Raw genomic sequence first — 19,819 nt, 5'->3', positions numbered from 1 at the left:
TGCATCCACTCCACCCCTCAGGGCGGGCTCGCCCCGAGGGTATAATAAACCCCGGGATCGACCGCTCGTGGTCTTCCCGGCTAGCTGTGACTAAGTGTATGTCCAGTCATTGAAGTGTATGCCCCCACGTGATTAGGCCCAGACCCACATCACCACAGCCTTGTCGCCAATTTGGCATCCAACTACTTCGTGCTATGTCTAATTCCAATACAAATTCTAGTTTTTTCTTTTTCTTTAAGGAAGGAGTGCGTGTGAGACAGTCCTCCTGTGCATATGATGGCCGGGGGCGAGGGCTATTGCTCGCCCTCGAGGCACACACAAGGAGAGTGATGTCAGCATGATGGGAGTGACCGGAAGAAGCGGCAATGATTTACTTTTATATGGGGTGCTTAGGCTGTGGCCCAGGTGTTTTCAGCCGAGCACCTTTGCACTAAATGGTAAGGGGCAGGGCTGGCCTACATGGACAAAGTGAAGTGGGTGGCAACAACTGAAGCACTCCCTTCATGTTTGCACCACTGCTTAAACCTCCTGATTAGACAATGGAAGCTGGGGGAGTGGGCTGTCGACGAGTTTGTCTACACAGCTCAGATTTGATTTCTGTGATAATCAGCACGCAGCAGGTTTTGTGTTGGCTGTTTATCGTTCAGGAGGGAAACCAGCAGTGGCACTCAAAGTATACTGCAGTCACTGCGGAAGACTTCTGTTGCATTATACAACTGCGTCCGTGCACCTGTGCTATCTTCATCAACTCCTCACAAGTAAATACATTTTGCATTTGAATCTGGTTTCGCTATTTCTATGCAGGCTAACGTTGTTATTACTTAATATTTGGACGAGAAGCTATTTATTTTTAGGTTTGTGTGTGAGTTGTCAAGTGGAATGTCATTTTGAACGGCCACGCACAATTTTTAACTGCCATCTAAATCAGCTTTGAACTCTCGACTGTGGAGGGAAAGAGTCGAGGGGGGCGTACTGACAAGGCGCATCACCCAGAATGCCTATTGTTCGGGAATCAAAGGCTATCTGTTATAGTTACAGGGCTTTATAAAAAGCTCGAGTCTCAGTAATTCATAATTATCTCTGAGGTGAACGAGCAGACGTGGAACGCACCAGCATCTGGTTACCGCGTGACCCACATGTAAAAGACAAAGGGAGTTGTATGGTGTGACAGAAGAATGGAGCAAAGTGCCACGGGGTGTAAAACCGTGCACAAGCAGCAGGCACTTCGATAATGTGACCCCAGGTGGTCTCTGAGGTGTGCAATGGATGCCGACACTGGGACTCAGGAGCACGGCCTGGTAATGGGTCAGCCAGGAGCAGAGGATGAGGAAGCGTCGACAAGTACATATTTAATGTATTTTTATTATTTAAGGGTGGGTACTTTAACTAGAAATGTAATACATAAACTCGCCTTAATCCGCTGGGTTGACCTGGCAGTTGTTAGCTTCACCTAATGTTTTATTGTTTTTCATACCGATGAGCCAGTGTGGACCCGGGGATGTAGCTAGGGACATCTTAGATCAGCCCACCCTCCCCAGACACAAAGGCTGTGGTCAAAGACCTACCCTGCTTGCTAAACTGTGACTCTAATGGGCTATATTGTGTTATTTAGTGTGTGTGCTCAGCAGTTTTTACAAAGTGAAGCGCTTGCTGCACAAAGTGGTGCTTTGAATTTATGAAAAGTTTCAGTGTGAATTGGCCTCTTGTCATTGGTGGAAGCACTTGGCAAATCATACCCCAATTGTACCTTTCTTTATTATACCTGTCTGAAGGCTTTACATGTTGCACATGGCAACATAGCATCTACTGTGGGCTTACACGGCCTGGCATGAGTCCTCGCTCTACTATCTACATTCCATGCATGTCTATTTTGTGGGCACTTTAACTAGGCAGATGATATCTCAGTCAAATGGGCTCACTTAAAAAATGCTTACATTTTATTTTATTGCAATTCTGTCTGTGTGATCCTGCAACCAATATCATGATGTCCACCTAACTGCATTACACATACCTACTAACAGTGACCGATGATGCACCAGCAATTGGGCAAGTCAAGGTCACCAGACTGCTAAAGCCGACCTTTATAAATGGTTAATATAGATGATAGAGATCCATCAATTTCAATGGTCCCTTAGCTCGTCAAACCCCATCAAAAGTTATAATTTATTGGAATAGTCAGGCTCACTCACTTCAGTTGAGGTATTTACGCCTCACCATTTAAAATATTCACCAGCCACCCCTGCCTAAAATCCTGATTACAAATAAATTGAGTAGTTCTGATGCCTGCCCATATCCCTGTTTCGGAAGGGTTCACAATTATGAATTGTGGGAAGATTACCAAACCTCATTTTTTTGGTGCAATATATCAACATGTAAAACCTACCAGTATATACAACTCAGAATCAAAAATTGCACTACAACACATATGTCTTCAACATACCTTGAACTTAGTATTATGAAAAATATCTCCAATACTATTGTTTGCCCATTGCACAATGCAACTGTACCTCAAAAACCTGACATTTTCATCCACATGTTAGCCTATTAACTTTAGTTATCACAGATGCAGAATGAATTATGTCATGAGTGATGTAACATGTGACGTCATCAGCAGTGCATTGCTGGGGCACGAGTTATAGTTAGCTGAACTAACTATAACAGGGGAAGTTCTCTGCTTTTGTACGAGTGAAATGTCCAACTAACTATAATGTCCCTGAAACCTATGGATTTTTCAGTGAAATTCTAGGGTTTTTTAAATGCTAATTTCTAACTATAACATGCCTGAAACCTATTTTTTTTCAGTGAATTTCAAAGGTGTTTTAAATGCTAATTTCTAACTATGACATGCCTGAAACCTATGGTTTTTTAAGTGAATTTCAAAGGTTTTTTAAATGCAAATTTCTAACTATAACATGCCTGAAACCTATGGTTTTTTAAGTGAATTTCAAAGGTTTTTTAAATGCTAGTTTCTAACTATGCCTACAGAGGTAGGACTTGTGAAGAAAGAAGAAAAAGGCACAGAAAGAAGCAAAGGAAATGCAATACGCAGCAACAGAAGTCCACAAAGATGAAGAAGAGTGCAGGAAGAAGCAAGACATGTGCATAAAGAACCAACAGAGGAGCAGAAAGAGGCCTTGTTGCAAAATCATCCTGTGCCTACAACTTTTTCCGATGGGTACTGGTGGTAACTGACTCTGGCTAACAAGGCCTAGAGCCAGTGCTAGGCTAAAAGACACTTAGAATACAGTGAAAACACCTAGATACACTAGGGAACACTATGCGTTCCCGTGGCACATTTTAAGATGGGTGATTAAGTCCCCTTGAACGCTGAGGGCCCCTGGGGTCCAACTAGCCCACCAGGTACCTCCAGTAAGCACCACACAGCTATGTTGCAGAGAGGTGTAAAAAGGGCTGTGGCCTCTCAACACCTCTCTGGCTCATACTGAAGGTACCTGGTGGGCTAGTTGGCCCCCAGGGACCATCAGTATTCAAGGGAAATTAATTCCAAAACTTGAAAAGCACCAGGGGGCGCGTTTGCTGAGTGATGCAGGGATGAGGCAGAGCCTAGCAGAGTTACGGGTATTTTAAAACATTTTTGTTTAAGAAGGGGCTGTGTGGCCCCCCTCCGCTTTCCTTTTTTTAGGCCCTGAGGTCCCCATCCCCTAGGGCCTTGCCCTTTTTTTTTAATGTAAATGGGAAGGGGGCTGCGAGGCCTCCCTCCCGAGGCCAATTTTGGGGCCCCCATCCCTGAGGGCATGGCCATAATTTTTTTTATTTTATATATCTGCGTGGCCCCCCTCCTGAGACCTCTATTATTAGCCCCGGGGACCCCATCCCCTGGGGCTGTGCCTCTTTCATTTATTTATTTATTTTGATGGAGGGGGACCGCATGGCCCCCCTCTTAGGCCACTTCTGGCCCGGGTACCCCATCCCCGGGGCCTGGCCATCCTTTGTTATTTCTTTGGGGAGGGGACGCGTGGCCACCTCCTCAGGCCAAATATGGCCCTGGGGACCCCGTCCCTCAGGGCCTGGCCTTATTTATTTTTAAAACAGGGGAGGGGGGCTCCCGGGCCACTTCTGGCCCCAGGGACCCCATCCCCCGGCCGGCCCTCTCCTTTGGGGACCGTGGGGGGAGCCCCGATGCCCCCACGGTCCCTGACGGCTTCCCACGTCCTGCGGGAGCCGGCATTGCTTTTCCACATGGGGAGCTGCTAACATGCAGCTTCCCATGTGGAAAAGCAATTTGGTTTGGATTTTGAAAGCAAGAGCAGGTTTCTTTCGCTCACTTTCAAAACCCAAACTAGGGTTTGCTATGACAGGGTGGGAGCCGCGTGGCTCCTGCTCTGTCATAGCAAACAGCAGTGTCCCGGGGGTGGGCACCCCGGACACTGCAGGAGCCAGCCATTGGGTGGTTGCGGTCCCCAGGGCCATCACTGGCTCCAGGAGGGGGCATGCGGCTCCCCTCCCAACATCTGAACAGCCCTGGGAGACTCCCGAATTTCAATACTTAGTGCCCCGGGGAGGTGACGGTCCCCCGGGCGTGTGGGGGGGCTCGAGCCCCCCACACAGGTGTTATTTCTTTTTTTAAAGCCATGGACTGGTGGTCCCCGGCACAGCACGGGGGCCATGTGCCACCGCAAATTAAGCCATTAAAGCCCCAGGGGCTGGCGGTCTCCGGGGATTGGGGGGCCTTGAAGGCCCCCAATCCATTAAAAAAGAAGCCCCATGGGGTGGCAATCCCCGGGCCTGCAGGGTGGCTGCGTGCCCCTGCAACAAATTAAAGAAGTCCCCGGGGCACCTTTGTTTTCTCTGCCCCCGGGACCTGGCCCAACGGGGGCCAAAATATAAGGAAGCGAGGAACCCCGTGCTTTGTTTTTTGAATTTTCGCGGCAGGTTTTGCTGATTTAAAAAAAATGCTTTTTTGGGCCCTGGTAGTCCTTGTGGGACCCCCTGAGCAGGCCTAGGGGGTCCGGGTATTTCTACCCTGCCCTCTTTTCTTGTTTTATGCCTTTGTTTCCCTGTTTTCTTGTGCCTCGGTTACCGAGGCACAATATGGCTGCCAACACTTCCTGGTTTGGGGTGTTGACAGCCAATTAGAATAAAGCTCATGGTTGGGAGGGTCCGCGGATTCACCATGCCTCTAAATATCGAAACCTTTATTTTTTTATTTTCACAGCAACTACTGAACGGACTTATTCCATTTAAGAAAAAGAGTTCTTTCTGAGACAAAGGGCTACCTTTATGCTAAATTTGGTGTAATTCCATTCAGCAGTTCAACTGTAGCCGTGTCTAAAGTTTCCTATGGTAAATGCATTTTTCGACCTCTTTTTTTTTCTTCTCAGGAACTACTGAACGGATTTACACCCTTTAACAAAAAGAGTTCTTTCTGAAACAAGGGCTACCTTTTTGCAAAATTTGGTGTATTTCGTTCAGCAGTTCGGGCTGTAGCTATGTCTACGGTTTCCTATGGGAATTAACATGGAGAAAACACGTTTTGGGACCTCCCTTTTTTCGCCGCCCCCGCTTGCCGAATCACCCTGAAAGTTTTAAGATAGGATCTGATCGGATCGGGTCATGGGTCTTAAAAATGTCGCAAAGATTTGGCAACATGCACCAAAGTTATTGGGAAAAGAAAAAACACTTTTTTGAATAGAAACAAGGTCCTAACTATAACTACCTACTAGCGACCGCCAGTAGGTAATATATATATTCCCTTCCATGCTCCCGTTGGCCTTCCCTGGTGCTGCGAATGACCGTTGGCCGTCACAGCACCGCCCACCCTTTGGAACGCCCGCACCGCAGCGGAATTGCAGCCGCGGTTAAGGCGTTCAATATAGTCCCTGAAAAAAACATAGATTTCAGGGGTGTAATAGTTAGCTGGACATTTCACTCGTACAAAACCAGAGAAATTCCACTGTTATAGTTAGTTTTGCTAACTATAACTCGCACCCCCGCAATGCACTTCTCATGAGTTTACATATCACATTATTCATGGCATGGTCAGTGTAATAGACTGTCCTATTGTTACAGAAGAGGAATTGGAGATTTGTCGGCGCCATCTGTAATACAGCTTATTAAGCATTATATCGTACTTGATCAGATATTTTTTCAGTGACTATATTTTACGAAATTGCAGTATAACAAAATATAGCTTTCATTTGTAATTGCTAAAAACAGTTTCAAACCACACCTCCCAGTCAGAAAAGTAAACGCCACATTATAAGTAAATAGTGGTCCTGGGAAGTATCCCACCCGCAAACTAGATGAAAAGAAGACCGCTAGACACAATGTTATTTTTCCGCCGTGATTTGTACACCCCACTGCAATTATATAAATGGCCCATAAAATATATAAAAACTATTTTTACCTTCACAATCCCTGTCCACCACCTTGTGACCACTGTGCAGAGTTAATCGTGTTCCTACCCTCCCCTCTACTACTTTGTTTTCCCGTACTCTTTTGGAAGTGCGTCACAAAATGACTCACAACAGTGAACCGTTCCCACCCAATAAGGAGCAAACGTATGCTCGGAACACTTTAGCCAACAAAATATCCATGTTGTTCCGCAGAGGAAAACACTTCTACTTTTAATGCTTCACAACCAATGAACATTAACCTTCGGAAGGCCCCGCTTGGAACACATTTAACCAATAAATGTCCCTAATACTACACAGAGAGGGAAGGAATCGCTGCCAACACTTCTACTTTCAATAGTTCGCAACCAATCAACATTAAGCTCTGGAAGCTCCTCCTTAGAACACGTCAGCCAATCAAATGTCCCTCCTACTACGCGGAGGGGAAGTAAATGGCTGGCAACACTTCTACTTTCAATAGTTCGCAACCAACCAACATGAAGCTGTGGAAGCTCCTCCTTAGAACACGTCAGCCATTCAGATGTCCCTCCTACTCCGCGGAGGAGAAGGGAATACCTAGCAACACTTCTACTTTCAATAGTTCACAACCAATCAACATCAAGCTCTGGAAGGTCCTCCTTACAACATGTGAGCCAATTAGATGTCCTTGCTACTCCGCGGAGGAGAAGTGAGTGGCTGGAAACACTTCTACTTTTGATGGTTCACACCCAATGAACATTAAGCTTGTTGGTGGAACACCTTAGCCAATTAAACGTTAATTTTGTTCCCCGCACACATACAGAACACGCCCTCCCAAATATTAATACATTTCCTGTAACGAAGTGACTCTATCTGTAACAAAAGTGAACACTGCATAATAAATAAACATTATTCCACATTATATTAAAGAAAGGCTGCAATACGGCGCATTGTTGTTTTCCCCATATAATTTCCACAGCTGACTGTACCCCCTTCCCAACATGAGTGAAGCCCCAGGGCTGCGTAGGCCCCAGCGAGCCCCCGTTATTATTTTTTAGGAAATGCTGCCGGGATAGAGAACACTCCCCACCACATAGTAATACATTTCCTGTAACAAAGTGACTCTATCCGTGATAACAGTGAACACTGCATAAAAAGTCAACATTATTCTGCATTACATTAAAGGAAGACCAAAGTACGACGCATTGTTGTTTTCCCGATATCATTTCCACAGCCTACTGAACCCCCTCCTAACATAAGTGATGCCCTGGAATTGCGGGGGCTCCAGCGAGCCCCCACTATTATTTTTTTAACAAATACCCCCGGGACCTATTTCCACAGCCTACTGAACCCCCCTCCCAATGTAAGTGAAGCCCTGGGACTGCAGGGGCCCTAGCGAGCCCCCGCTATTGATTTTTTAACAAATATCCCCGGGACTTAGCCCACCCAGGCGCCTCATTAAAATAAAATACGGGAACCCGCGACCCCAGCGCCAATTGCGCAGATTTCTTTCTTTTTTTTAATGCTTTTTTGGGCCCTGGGGGTCCTTCTGGAACCCCCTGAGCAGGCCTAGGGGTCCGGGTGTTTCTACCCTGCCCCCTTTTCTTGTTTTATACCTTTGTTTCTCTGTTTTCTGGTGACTCGCTTCTACCGAGTCACAAGATGGCTGCCAACACTTCCTGGTTTGGAGTACTAGCGGCCAATCACAGTGAAGCTCGTGCATAGAGCTTAGGCTCCGCCCAGATATCATAACTTTTATTTTTCTAATTTCTCAACTACTGAATGGATTTCCAACATTTAAAAAAAAGGCCGCGTTCTGATCCAAGCACTAACCTTCTGCCAAATTTGGGGTAATTCCGTTTAGTAGTTTCAGCTGTAGCCTTACACAAAGTTTCCTATGGAAAAATGATTTTGTGACTCTTATTTTTTGAATTTCTCAAAAACTACTAAACAGATTTACACCATTTTATAAAAAGGTCATTTTTTGAGCCAGCTCTACCTTTTTGCCAAATTTGGGGTAATTCCGTTCAGCAGTTCGGGCTGTAGCTTGTCGCAAAATTTCCTATGGAAATTAACATGTTTTGGGACCCCCCTTTATTCTCAGCCCTTGCTTTACAAATCACCTCCAAACTTTCAAGATAAGAGCTGACCTGCATAGGCTTTTTCTTGGGAGAATTTCAGGAAGATTTGTCAAATGACGCCAAAGTTATTAGCAAATCCAAAAATCCTTTCCTATGTAAACTAGGATCTCACTATAACTACCAACCGTCGACTGCCAGTGGGGGTAATATATATACATACAGGGCGGTTCTGTGGCTTTGGGAGTGTGAAGCCATGCAGACTCCGTGGACGCTCTTATTTGGCATGGCTAAGACACTGTGTTTCTTCTACCGTATCAAGGGTATTTATGAAATTTGAATGGTATTGAGCAGCAATTCAGTGTGATTAAAGGAATGGGACTTTATTTACCAGCATGCACTGTGTGACACGTGATATTCACTTGAAACAGGATCAAAGCGGATTAACTAACAGTGCTTTGCGGTCTCTTGTGATTTCAGAATCTGCTGCTGCCCGTGAACAAGGAAGTCAATTTTGAAACGGGTTGGGCAATTTGAATATTAATGAGGGAACATACTGACCTTTCCCATGCTGAGCTTTATTTTTGAAACCCGGTGAGGAGTGCACTTGTTTGGGCAAACTGTGAAAAGGAATAGATGCGGCTGGTCCGGCCGCTGAGTGCACCGCCGCCAAACATACAGGGCGGTTCTGTGGCTTTGGGAGTGTGAAGCCATGCAGACTCCGTGGACGCTCTTATTTGGCATGGCTAAGACACTGTGTTTCTTCTACCGTATCAAGGGTATTTATGAAATTTGAATGGTATTGAGCAGCAATTCAGTGTGATTAAAGGAATGGGACTTTATTTACCAGCATGCACTGTGTGACACGTGATATTCACTTGAAACAGGATTTAAGCAGATTAACTAACAGTGCTTTGCGGTCTCTTGTGATTTCAGAATCTACTGCTGCCCGTGAACAAGGAAGTCAATTTTGAAACGCGTTGGGCAATTTGAATATTAATGAGGGAACATACTGACCTTTCCCATGCTGAGCTTTATTTTTGAAACCCGGTGAGGAGTGCACTTGTTTGGGCAAACTGTGAAAAGGAATATATATATATGGAAATGTTTACCGTAAATTCGTCTGGGGAGGTGGTTATATTGCAACTGCATATAACAGGGTTGTGATATAAATGCATTAAAATGTGTATTTCAGGTTAATGATTAATCAAGGAGTGCCATTGCGAAGACAACAGCTTTTACAGATCTTTCTTTAGAATGACAAAAACCTTCAGCTACACAAATCTCCATTAGCCCACCATTATAATGAATGCTGACAAACATCAGCTGAGAACTCTCCTAGAATTAAATTAATTGAATATGACAGTGTGGCTGAGAGTACTCCAGAAACCTCAGTACCACTGCTTCATTTCTGCAACTGTAGGGGCTAAAATCATTTGACATATACAAATATAGCATTTGGGAACAACTGAGAGAAAAGCCAACTATTATACAGCTGCTTTAAACTATTAAAAGTAGCTCACATAGGGAAAGGAAGCAAATTTAACAATTTCAGACCAGACGGAAATCTTGGCCACCCATGGTACACCAGTCAGTGGACAACCAGTTAGCAGAGAGAAAGGACTTCTTATGAGGTTTTTGTTCCATTGGTTTATCTGAGCTTTGTGGTATTCCATTTGACGATTGATGTATGATAATTTAATCTATTGCTATGAACTGGATGATTTTCTATAATGTTTTTAATTATATATACTTTTCTGCTATGTGCACTTTTATGGTTCTAATGAGCCGAAATAAAGTTGAGTAGAAAGAGGAAATCTGTCATTTGATTATCAGTGTGGAATGCATTTGGAAAATCCTTTTGTTTTTCAATTGAATTCCCTGATCCCCCTTTCAATTTTTTTTATTGTGGTGGCAGTTCTAGAATGTCATTATAGATTTACTAACATCGGTCTCTGATAACTTTCCAGTCTATTAAATCATTTAAGTACAATTTGATAAACTGCATCTGGGTACTGATGGCATTAAGGTCTGAAAGAAGAGTTGCATGGATCATTATACTCTATCTTGCAAAACTCAAATAGAATTTACTATTATCTACAGAATCTGGAAAAATCGTTACAAAATAGGACCTGCTCTTGGTATCCCCAAAATTCACAGATATCATCTGCATTCCAACCTTCAATTTGATGATTGAATGCTTTTGCAGATCTCAGCTTACAATGTGTGACAAGTGGAGCAGATAGACAAAATACTCTTCATCACCCTCCATGTTAATATGAGCATTAGCATTCATGGAATTCCTTCTTTTCATGCTAGTTTTATAACTCATACGCATTCAAAAATGTATGCTGACGGCAAACGTCACATAAAGGAGATTAGAGAGTTATTTTGAACAAAACACAAGAATCAAGATAATTTTGTCAAATTTGATCTGAACATGGTGACTGCTGAGAAGTCAAAATCTTGCTATGAAAAATGCTCAAAATTAAACTCACAGCTACCCCTACATATATCTTTAAAGGATCCAAATTCTATTCTGTGCACTAACGTGTAGATATTTTCTACTTTAATTTATAACTGCTTCTTGTTCTGAAAGTGCAGAAATCCCTGACAAATTCTGAAGGAAGAGAAAGTGGTACTTGGGTCTGCCATGGTCTACTGACATCTACCTAGCAACAAACAGCGAGCTACTCACACTACTTCTTTGGAAATTAATTTTTACTTTTTATGTCCTCATAGAAGTTAAGGAATATCATTAGTCAGATGTGCAAATTTCTGATCCTGGGAGGTCACCTTCCACAGCATTTTTATAGTATTGGCCAAGTTGTTGATTCCTAAACACAAGATCAAATTTAGGTATACAAATACAGTAGACATAAAGTGTTGTCTAAAGTGACATCCTCTTAGTAATTCAAAAACAGATCATCACCAACCAGGCCACTGTGAATGATAATTGTAGCATTATTACCCGGAAGTACCAACTCATGCTTATCCACCACTGTGCTCCAGAGGTTTATCCAATTATATCTGCTCATGAGTTTGCAAACTCAGTGCACCATTAAATGAAAGGATATGAAAATTGATAATGTTAGATCTTTTGACACCATTCATGCTAATTTGATACCCTCTCCCTTTCCAGTCATGAGGGATCATTTATATTGCAAAATTCTGAGAAACAAGATAAAGCAGCGGACACTATTTGTTGAGAGTAGCAGCGATAGCACTCCTTATGGTAACTAATTGTATTCCCCACATCTGGATTAACACTATGCCTGGTTGATTCTGTTCAGCTTTTTAAGTGTAAAATAACCTAGATAAATTGCCGCCATATACACAAAAATTGGGGGGATTTCAAATGCTCTTATAGCAATGGCCTCACTAGGTCTACGTTTCCCACAAATAATCCCTACCTTGTCCACTTCGTGAGTACAGAAGCAGCCCACTCATTCTCTGATGTGTCCGTGGTCTCCAGCAAAATGCCATATCACAAGATATACTTGACCAAACAGCCACTTTGATTACTTGGAGTAGTGTTTGGACATCATTTGTATGTCTGGCACTAGGAAGAAGGACATAAGTTAAAAGGGGGCTGAGTTCAAGTAGTTATCTTAACATCTGGTGAAGACTGAAGAGAACCATCCAGGCAAAAAAAGTTCAAAGTTTTCTTAATTCCTCCTATTTCCCCCAGATAACTCTGCATACAAACAATAATAAGTGTCACCCAAAAAGAAATCTGGGAAAGGTTGGATGTTCCAAAGATCTTTCTGACCTCCATCCAGTTAAAATATATTCTTGATTTTAAGACAGACATTTAGATAGGATTAATAATATCCAAATTTAAAAAGAAGCAGTGCAGGCTGCATATAAGCAGAGAAACACAAGGAATTACATCTCCTGTACTCGCTAAACACCAATGGTGAGGTACTAGAAATATAACTTTAACTTGTAAAGTCAGGTTTCAAGAGCACCCGCTTGATGAAAAAGTTTTCAAGATTACTTTTTGCATGCTGCTTTACCTTATGCCCCAATTGCACCACATGATGATATTGATCTGTGTTGGAAAATGGCCCCTTTTCCTGGTCACCCCCACATTTTACTAGGTTTTATTGCTGTTGTTTAACTCTTTTTACTGGAACACTGCTGTCCAGTGCCTAGTGCCCAGTGCATGTGTTCTGAACCATAAAGCATGTGAAAATTGGTGTACACCTAATTGCCATAGTTATCCTGACTCTAAGCCCCAATTATATGGTACAGAATTTACCCAGGTCTTGTAAGGTAAAAGTCAGTAGTGGACTTCAGCACTTAATGTGCCACCACTAACGCAACAAGGTAAAACACTGTCTGCAGGCATCAGGCCTGCCACTGCAGCCTGGTGATGCAGTTTGAAAACTGCCATTTTAAACTGCCAAAATAAACCTTTTTACAGGCCTAAATCTTCCTTTTCAATACCTAGAAGCCACCCTAGGGCAGTACCTACATGCCCATGAGGCAGAAGGCCTAGTATTTAAAGGTAGGACATGTATGTTTAATGTTTACCAGCCCTGGCTGTGAAAAACCTTCAAAGTCATTTTTCACTGTGGGAAGGCTGACTCTTCCATAGGCTAACACAAATTCAAACCTTGAGAGTGGACAGTGGATATAGCACCAAGATATAGCACCAATCTCGTATCAACCATAGATATGAAATAATTCAAAGTAATTCAAAGTATTTCCAGTGTGCCACTTGAAAAAAACGGTACCCTCTGTCCAGGGGTACCTCACGTGAGACGTGAATCCAAAATGTTTATCATCCAGTTTTAGGGCACCACTCCAATCATATACAATCAGTTCAAATTTTCTCAGAGTCCAAATCCAAATGCAAAAGTCTCAATATTTTCTCAGTTCCTTTTTTATTTTCTTATAATCAAAAGAATCATCAGCCAACGCGTTTCGTTCTGACCACCAGAACTTCTTCAGGGCGTGTATGGTAGTAGACAGCACCAACAGTGAATACCACTGATAAGTGTAGGATCCTTCCAAACAACAATTAAATCCAATTTGGATATCTGGAAAGGTTTAACTTGTTAGGTGTTTATATAATATTTCTTCTCCGATATTTCCTATATGGATCCAACACAGTATATTCCGATTTTATAATGCCAATTGGGTTTACGGTGGAAATATTACCACCGCAACTCGGCCATATCTGCCACAATCAAATTATATGGTACAGAATTTACCCAGGTCTTGTAAGGTAAAAGTCAGTAGTGGACTTCAGCACTGAATGTGCCACCACTAACGCAACAAGGTAAAACACTGTCTGCAGGCATCAGGCCTGCCACTGCAGCCTGGTGATGCAGGTTGAAAACTGCCATTTTAAACTGCCAAAATAAACCTTTTTACAGGCCTAAATCTTCCTTTTCAATACCTAGAAGCCACCATAGGGCAGTACCTACATGCCCATGAGGCAGAAGGCCTAGTATTTAAAGGTAGGACATGTATGTTTAATGTTTACCAGCCCTGGCTGTGAAAAACCTTCAAAGTCGTTTTTCACTGTGGGAAGGCTGACTCTTCCATAGGCTAACACAAATTCATACTAACCCATTTGTTTAAGTGCTAAAATTCAGTGTGGGATTAGCAAAAAAAATGGTTCAATGATTTATTTTAAATAATAATTTAAAATCCAATATTATGGTCAGATTTTATCTCACTATTAAGGAATGGACAGTTTCTTAGAACGTTATCTTGTTTGTTCTGAAAACCAAAAGACTTTCCTGTTTGTGTCCAGTTGTGGCCTAGCCCATGATGACTCACCTGAAGTTAGATGTGGAGGGTCCCCTAGCCATTCAGTCACCAATCCTAGTGGGAGAGGAGCTGCCCACAGAACCGGTTTTGAGTGACAACAGAGGAGGGGTTGTTCATTTCCACGGCCACACTTCTACGGTGGGCACTGTAGTTCTGCACAAGGTAAGAAAGGCTCTGTTTTCTTGAATGTAGGTATGGAAGAGAACTGTGGGGGTGCATGGCTAGCTGTGGCAAGATGGTGGTCATGTTTTGAGATTGCTTCGGCCAGCACCCCATGGTCCATCATCATCTTATGAGCTCTGAGCAGTGGCTGCCTTGGCAAGAGAAGCCTGTGGAGTGGAGGATAAGTGACATCGACCAGACAACCTCTGGGACTGCGGAGTGTGCTGGGAAACTGACATAAATCCCTGTGCCCACTCATGACTGCACGGCCTGTACACCGGCCAGCCCATAGCACGAGGTGAGTCTGAGTGGCCTGCACAAGTCTCAAAGCCTACGGTGGTTGCCCGCGAGGCATCAAGGGTGCCTCTTTGGCCTGTAACAGTGAAGCAGAGGTCCGCACCCTAGAGAAGACTGAGAACCTGGCTGTCAAAACCTGTAAGTAACCCCTCCAGGGCTCAGGCAATTTGTGGCAGTGGCCTACACCATGTGATCACTGCTGACTCTAGGCTAATGACTCTGCTTCCTGAGAGGGCCCCCCCCTCATTTTTCACAAATACCCACTACATAGGGAGCATCCCAGACAGCTCGGTGTGCTGGCTGATATGAGGGGGCCTTGTTCAGTGGCAAGGAGAAGTGCGCCCGCCATGTGTTTCGAGGCCTAACCTCAAGTTGAGAGCAGTAAAGAGGCTCAGTGGGGCCTGGACATTTGAAGTGGTGGCCTGCATAGCGCATCAGTTACAGCCGTCTTTAGGAGAAACAGAGACCCCAGATGTGGGACTACTCTGCGATGAGTAAAGAAAACTCATTTACCCTCGCAACACAAACAGAAAGCACACTAGAGAAATATTGGCCCACAGTGTCCGATCCAGAAGGGCAGCTGTGGTCCCTCAAGGTCAAGGTTCAGGAGCTGGAGGACAGGGCAGAGGACTCTGAAGGAATGTACTGCTGTAACAACCTTTGAATCATGAGCTTCCCAAAGATGGAAGAAGGCTCTGACCCAGTTCTATTCTTTGGGTCATGGCTGACATAAGTGGTGGTGCCCTCAAAGTAGTCAGCTTACTCCCTAGTGGAATGAACCTTCGGGTACCAGCACAACAACCGCCACCAGGGGCACCCCCAGGCTGGCGGTGGCCAGACTGATGAACTATAGAGACAAAGAGGCCATTCTACAGTCTGGCCGTGCAGCTGAATCTGTATGAAAACAAATTAATATTACTAATCCTGGATTACACTCTGGCAGTGCAATGCAGCTGAGTCTCCTTCCTGGGAGTGAAGAAGTGACTGAGACAAGCCAGCTTAACTTACACATTGCTATTCTCAGCCAAGTTGAAGGATATGGTACATAGGTCCAGCTACTTCTTGGATGCCTGGGACTAAGTGGAGCAGGGCTGATATGAGTTTTGGACTCCATCAATGTTGATGCCACGACCCTGGACAGACAAGGCCAGGCAGAGTGGTAAACACCACAACCATGAAAATGGCTATCCCAGAGTACATGGTACCTCACTCTGTTGCTGGCCCATGAGGAACAGATCCAGGCACTGTCGACTGCAACCCCCTTGTAGTCAGAACAATGTTCCCCACTGCCTCAAGCCCTCGAGGACATGCTATCTTAGACAGGTTTGATCGCCTTGATGAGAAGTGCCACATCAGTAACTCTTGCTGATTGAAATCAGCAGACTGCAGATACTACGGTGTAAGGGGCTCGCATATAAGACATGCGGGCCATGATTGTGATTTGTTCTAACCAGCCCTACAATTGATTGAGGGTGGGAGTTTACATACCTCCTCATAGAGATACAGTGATATGGGCCGCCATTCCTTCCCCACCACTCACGGATACCCATGCAAGACTGGAGCTGGTGCAGGGCCCACTTCAGATGTCTTTTATTCCTGACTCAAGCTAAGAAAAAACTGGTCAACTTACCCACCCTTGAATTATACATGGCCAATGTGATTTACGGATGAGCCACACATGTCTGCAGCATTTTCATCACCCCAGACACAGCCGCGGGCCGTGGAGGGAGTTACGGTGGGGCAGGGAGGCGGGGAGGGGCAGGGTGGAGAGGGCTAAAAACCGGCATATGGATAATTGCAGGTAAATAAAAATTTAATTACCTGTAATTATCCATATGCCGGTTTTTAGCCCTCTCCACCCTTCCCCTCCCCCTCCCCGCCTCCCTGCCCCACCGTAACTCCCTCCACGGCCCGCGGCTGCCCAGACACTCTCCATCGTAGATGTTCTGTAGACTAATGCACAACCTGGAGAGTTGGAGTTTGCTTGGCCGCCTTGAGTTGGGAGTTGAGGGTTCTGCTTTTCCTGTTTGTAAGGTCACACAGTGTGACAGTGTCCAGCTTCAAGTGTCACCTACCACACATGCTGACACACATGGGAAATTATCGTGGAGGCCACCCCTGGTTCCCTCTCTCCCCTCCCGCGTAGAGCTCTATGTATAGATTGTGCATCCAAATGTAGAATATTCGCAGCATTGGGACAGCATACAAACAACATGCAGTGCAGCAATACATTAGAAGGTGAAAGGCCCAGATTGCATTTCTCCAAGAAATGCACGTATCTGGAGAGAAGCACACATGCCTACAGAAAAATGGTGAGGTCAACGCTACAGTACTATATATTTTGTCTTTGCCCGGGGGTCCTATATATCTGCACCCTGAGAATCGATACGTCCTGTGGAGGGACAGCTAATAGTTAGTATGGATGTGCCAAACGTAGGACCTGGGTCATTGGAGGATATTTTAACTCTTTCCTGAACCAGCAACTAGATTACATTCTCCCTTGCCGACCTCCCCTGTTATAGCTGCCACTACCTGTCTCTCCCATTGCCTTACGCAATGGTCCCTGCTGGATAGCTGGAATGCCCTCAACCCGGTCGCTAGAAAGTATTCCAAATATTCTTCCCCGTACTATCTTCACATGCATCTGGATCACATACTCTATCAACAAGCAACTCAGTTACCACCCATAAACGCAGAAAATTTAGGGAAAACATTCTTGTACTGCAACCCGCTCCCATTATATCTTGAATGGGGAGCACCACTCCCACAGGTACCCACATGGTGTTTGCTGTCATCCATACTGGAGGACCTGACATATATGGACGCGACACAAGAGGCGCTATCCCACTACCTGACAGATAACTGGGGCACAGCTACCTCCAGACTTGTGGAATGGGAGGTGCTAAAGGTGGTGCTTCGAGGTCAGTGCAGCCATGCATTTGTGGATGCGAGTGTGGACCTACATAGGGACTTTGTCCAGGCAGAGGTGGAGACCCTAGAAGTGGCAGCGTATTGAGACCCCATAGCATGACGGGTTGAAGTCGAGCCCTTTCTTTGTTCTGGCCTTCAGGCTTGCGCCGCTGATGGAATCCTGAGCTCCATAAAAGCGTAGAAGATCAACAGCAAATGACTTCGTAGGAACTGCTGCAGACAACACTAAATAGACGTTGAGGTTATTTTTTCATACGAATTGTGAACTTCCGCTCTGAGCCTTCATCGATGACTGCGCTAGGGCCCCATACTACTGCAACATCTCGCCATCAAGCCCTGCTTTGCACTCACCTGCTGCCCTTGACGCTGACAGACCCATCAACAACCATAAATATTTAGAACTGTTACAAAGAGAAGAAGTTAACTTTGCCCAGGACGAACACAGTCCCTGTAATTGACTGGTGATCAAACATGATCTGCCTTAAATTTTGACTTGGCACACAACTCCAGAGTGACCAGTATCCTGCAGTCGGAGCTTTGCACTTGTTGGCTTTAAAAATGAATTTCTCCAATTCTCCTTATAGGATTTCTGTTGTTCCGGTGTTATTTTGTCCATTAAAATATTCTCTATTTTTATAACTTGGAATGAGATTCTTATTGTGTTGTGCTTTACATTTTTAACTGTTTTGGTACTTCTAAATTTTTTCCACATTTTCGTAAGTTAAGCTTGTCTGCTCTGTGCCATAGCTACCAGGGGCTGAGCTCACTCTTAAATTACTGAAACCTTTACTGGGCCTAAGAAGATTGGTGCCATTATTACTTGCGGTGGACATCCATCTACCCCAACTAATAATCAGATTTCTCACAATCTGCAATTCTATTTTTTAAATAGAACAGGGAGACACATGGGTAGGCATGTTTAGAAATAAAACAAAACAATGTTAAGAATTGTCATCTTTACATAACTCAATCAATGAGAACAAATGGTAAATGTTAATTCCTGTACAGGAATATTCTTATCTTATTCCACGTTGTCACACAGCTGAGCTGAAGGAGTGACATTCACTCACAAGTATCTATTCTTATCAGTTGCTGCTACAATCCTAGCATAAAATCCATTCATGATTCACTGCATAACTTTGGTTTTCCTTGGGTTTACCTTTTAACCAATCATGGAGCTGTATTTTTCAATTTACATATAATCTTTGGGCTTGACAAAGTAGGACCCATTTACATTGTGCAACAGGGGAAGCTGTAAATCTCAATTTCCATTTAATGATGGGGCTTGACAAAGTAGTGCCCATTTACGTTGTGCAACACCACATCTTTGCCACTAATATGGACTCACAGAGCTCTCTGCAAGTGGTAACTGGCACAATAATAAATTTTTCATTTCCAATGATGCACGTTTGCTGTCAATGTATGTACATTCAAGCAATGGAGAGATGACATGTTTTACCGCCGTCGTCCTGCCAAGTATATTGTGGTCTCAAGACCACAGCAACACCGCCAGGGATCTCAGCTCCTTCGCGGTTGCAGTGGTCCCGGAGTGGCCCAACTGCCCTGGTTATAGGGTGCTCGGAAGACTGCCACCGCTGTGCTCCCGCAAGTCTAGTGATCTGTGGACCGCCAGACTTGTAATGAGCCCTTTAGTTACAATCACACCTATGTTATGACGATATTTTGGTCTCATATTTTTGCAGCCTATATGTTATTCTTTGCAGGCATAATTCAGGAACACAATAGTTTTGTCCTTTGTATTTTTTTGGCAATGTTATTGCAGTTAGATATTTTTGCCTGTTATTTCATCATGAAACACCTCTTCCACTCATCATATGACATGGAATCCACAGACTTCATCAGGCCAAATGTTTAATTCTTCCTCCTGTACAATTACATCACCTCAAAGGTCAGAGCCAAAGACTGGCCCCAAAATACAGTCCCTCCCCATCTAAGCTTTCCCACCTCGAAAACATCTTCATTGTTTGATTATAGCATGTTACTATGTGTGTTGCTGATTTATGTTTTCCTCCATGTCACACAAATAGTTGATCCAATGTCTCTTAACCCCACATGTATTCCCAGCGCTCTAAGATGACGTGATTTGCAACACTTCACATAAACTACACATAAATAAGTGTATAAGGTGTGCTGATGAGGAGATAAAGGCTACAAACTATGGTATAATGCCTCCTGCTTGCAATAAAGAAGGAAACTTGTTGACAGGAAGCC

The sequence above is a fragment of the Lissotriton helveticus genome, chromosome 1_1 (assembly GCF_964261635.1).
Source record: "Lissotriton helveticus chromosome 1_1, aLisHel1.1, whole genome shotgun sequence".
Taxonomy (NCBI): Eukaryota; Metazoa; Chordata; class Amphibia; order Caudata; family Salamandridae; genus Lissotriton; species Lissotriton helveticus.
The sequence above is the reverse complement of the archived record's forward strand: the minus strand, read 5'-3'. Positions refer to the sequence as shown.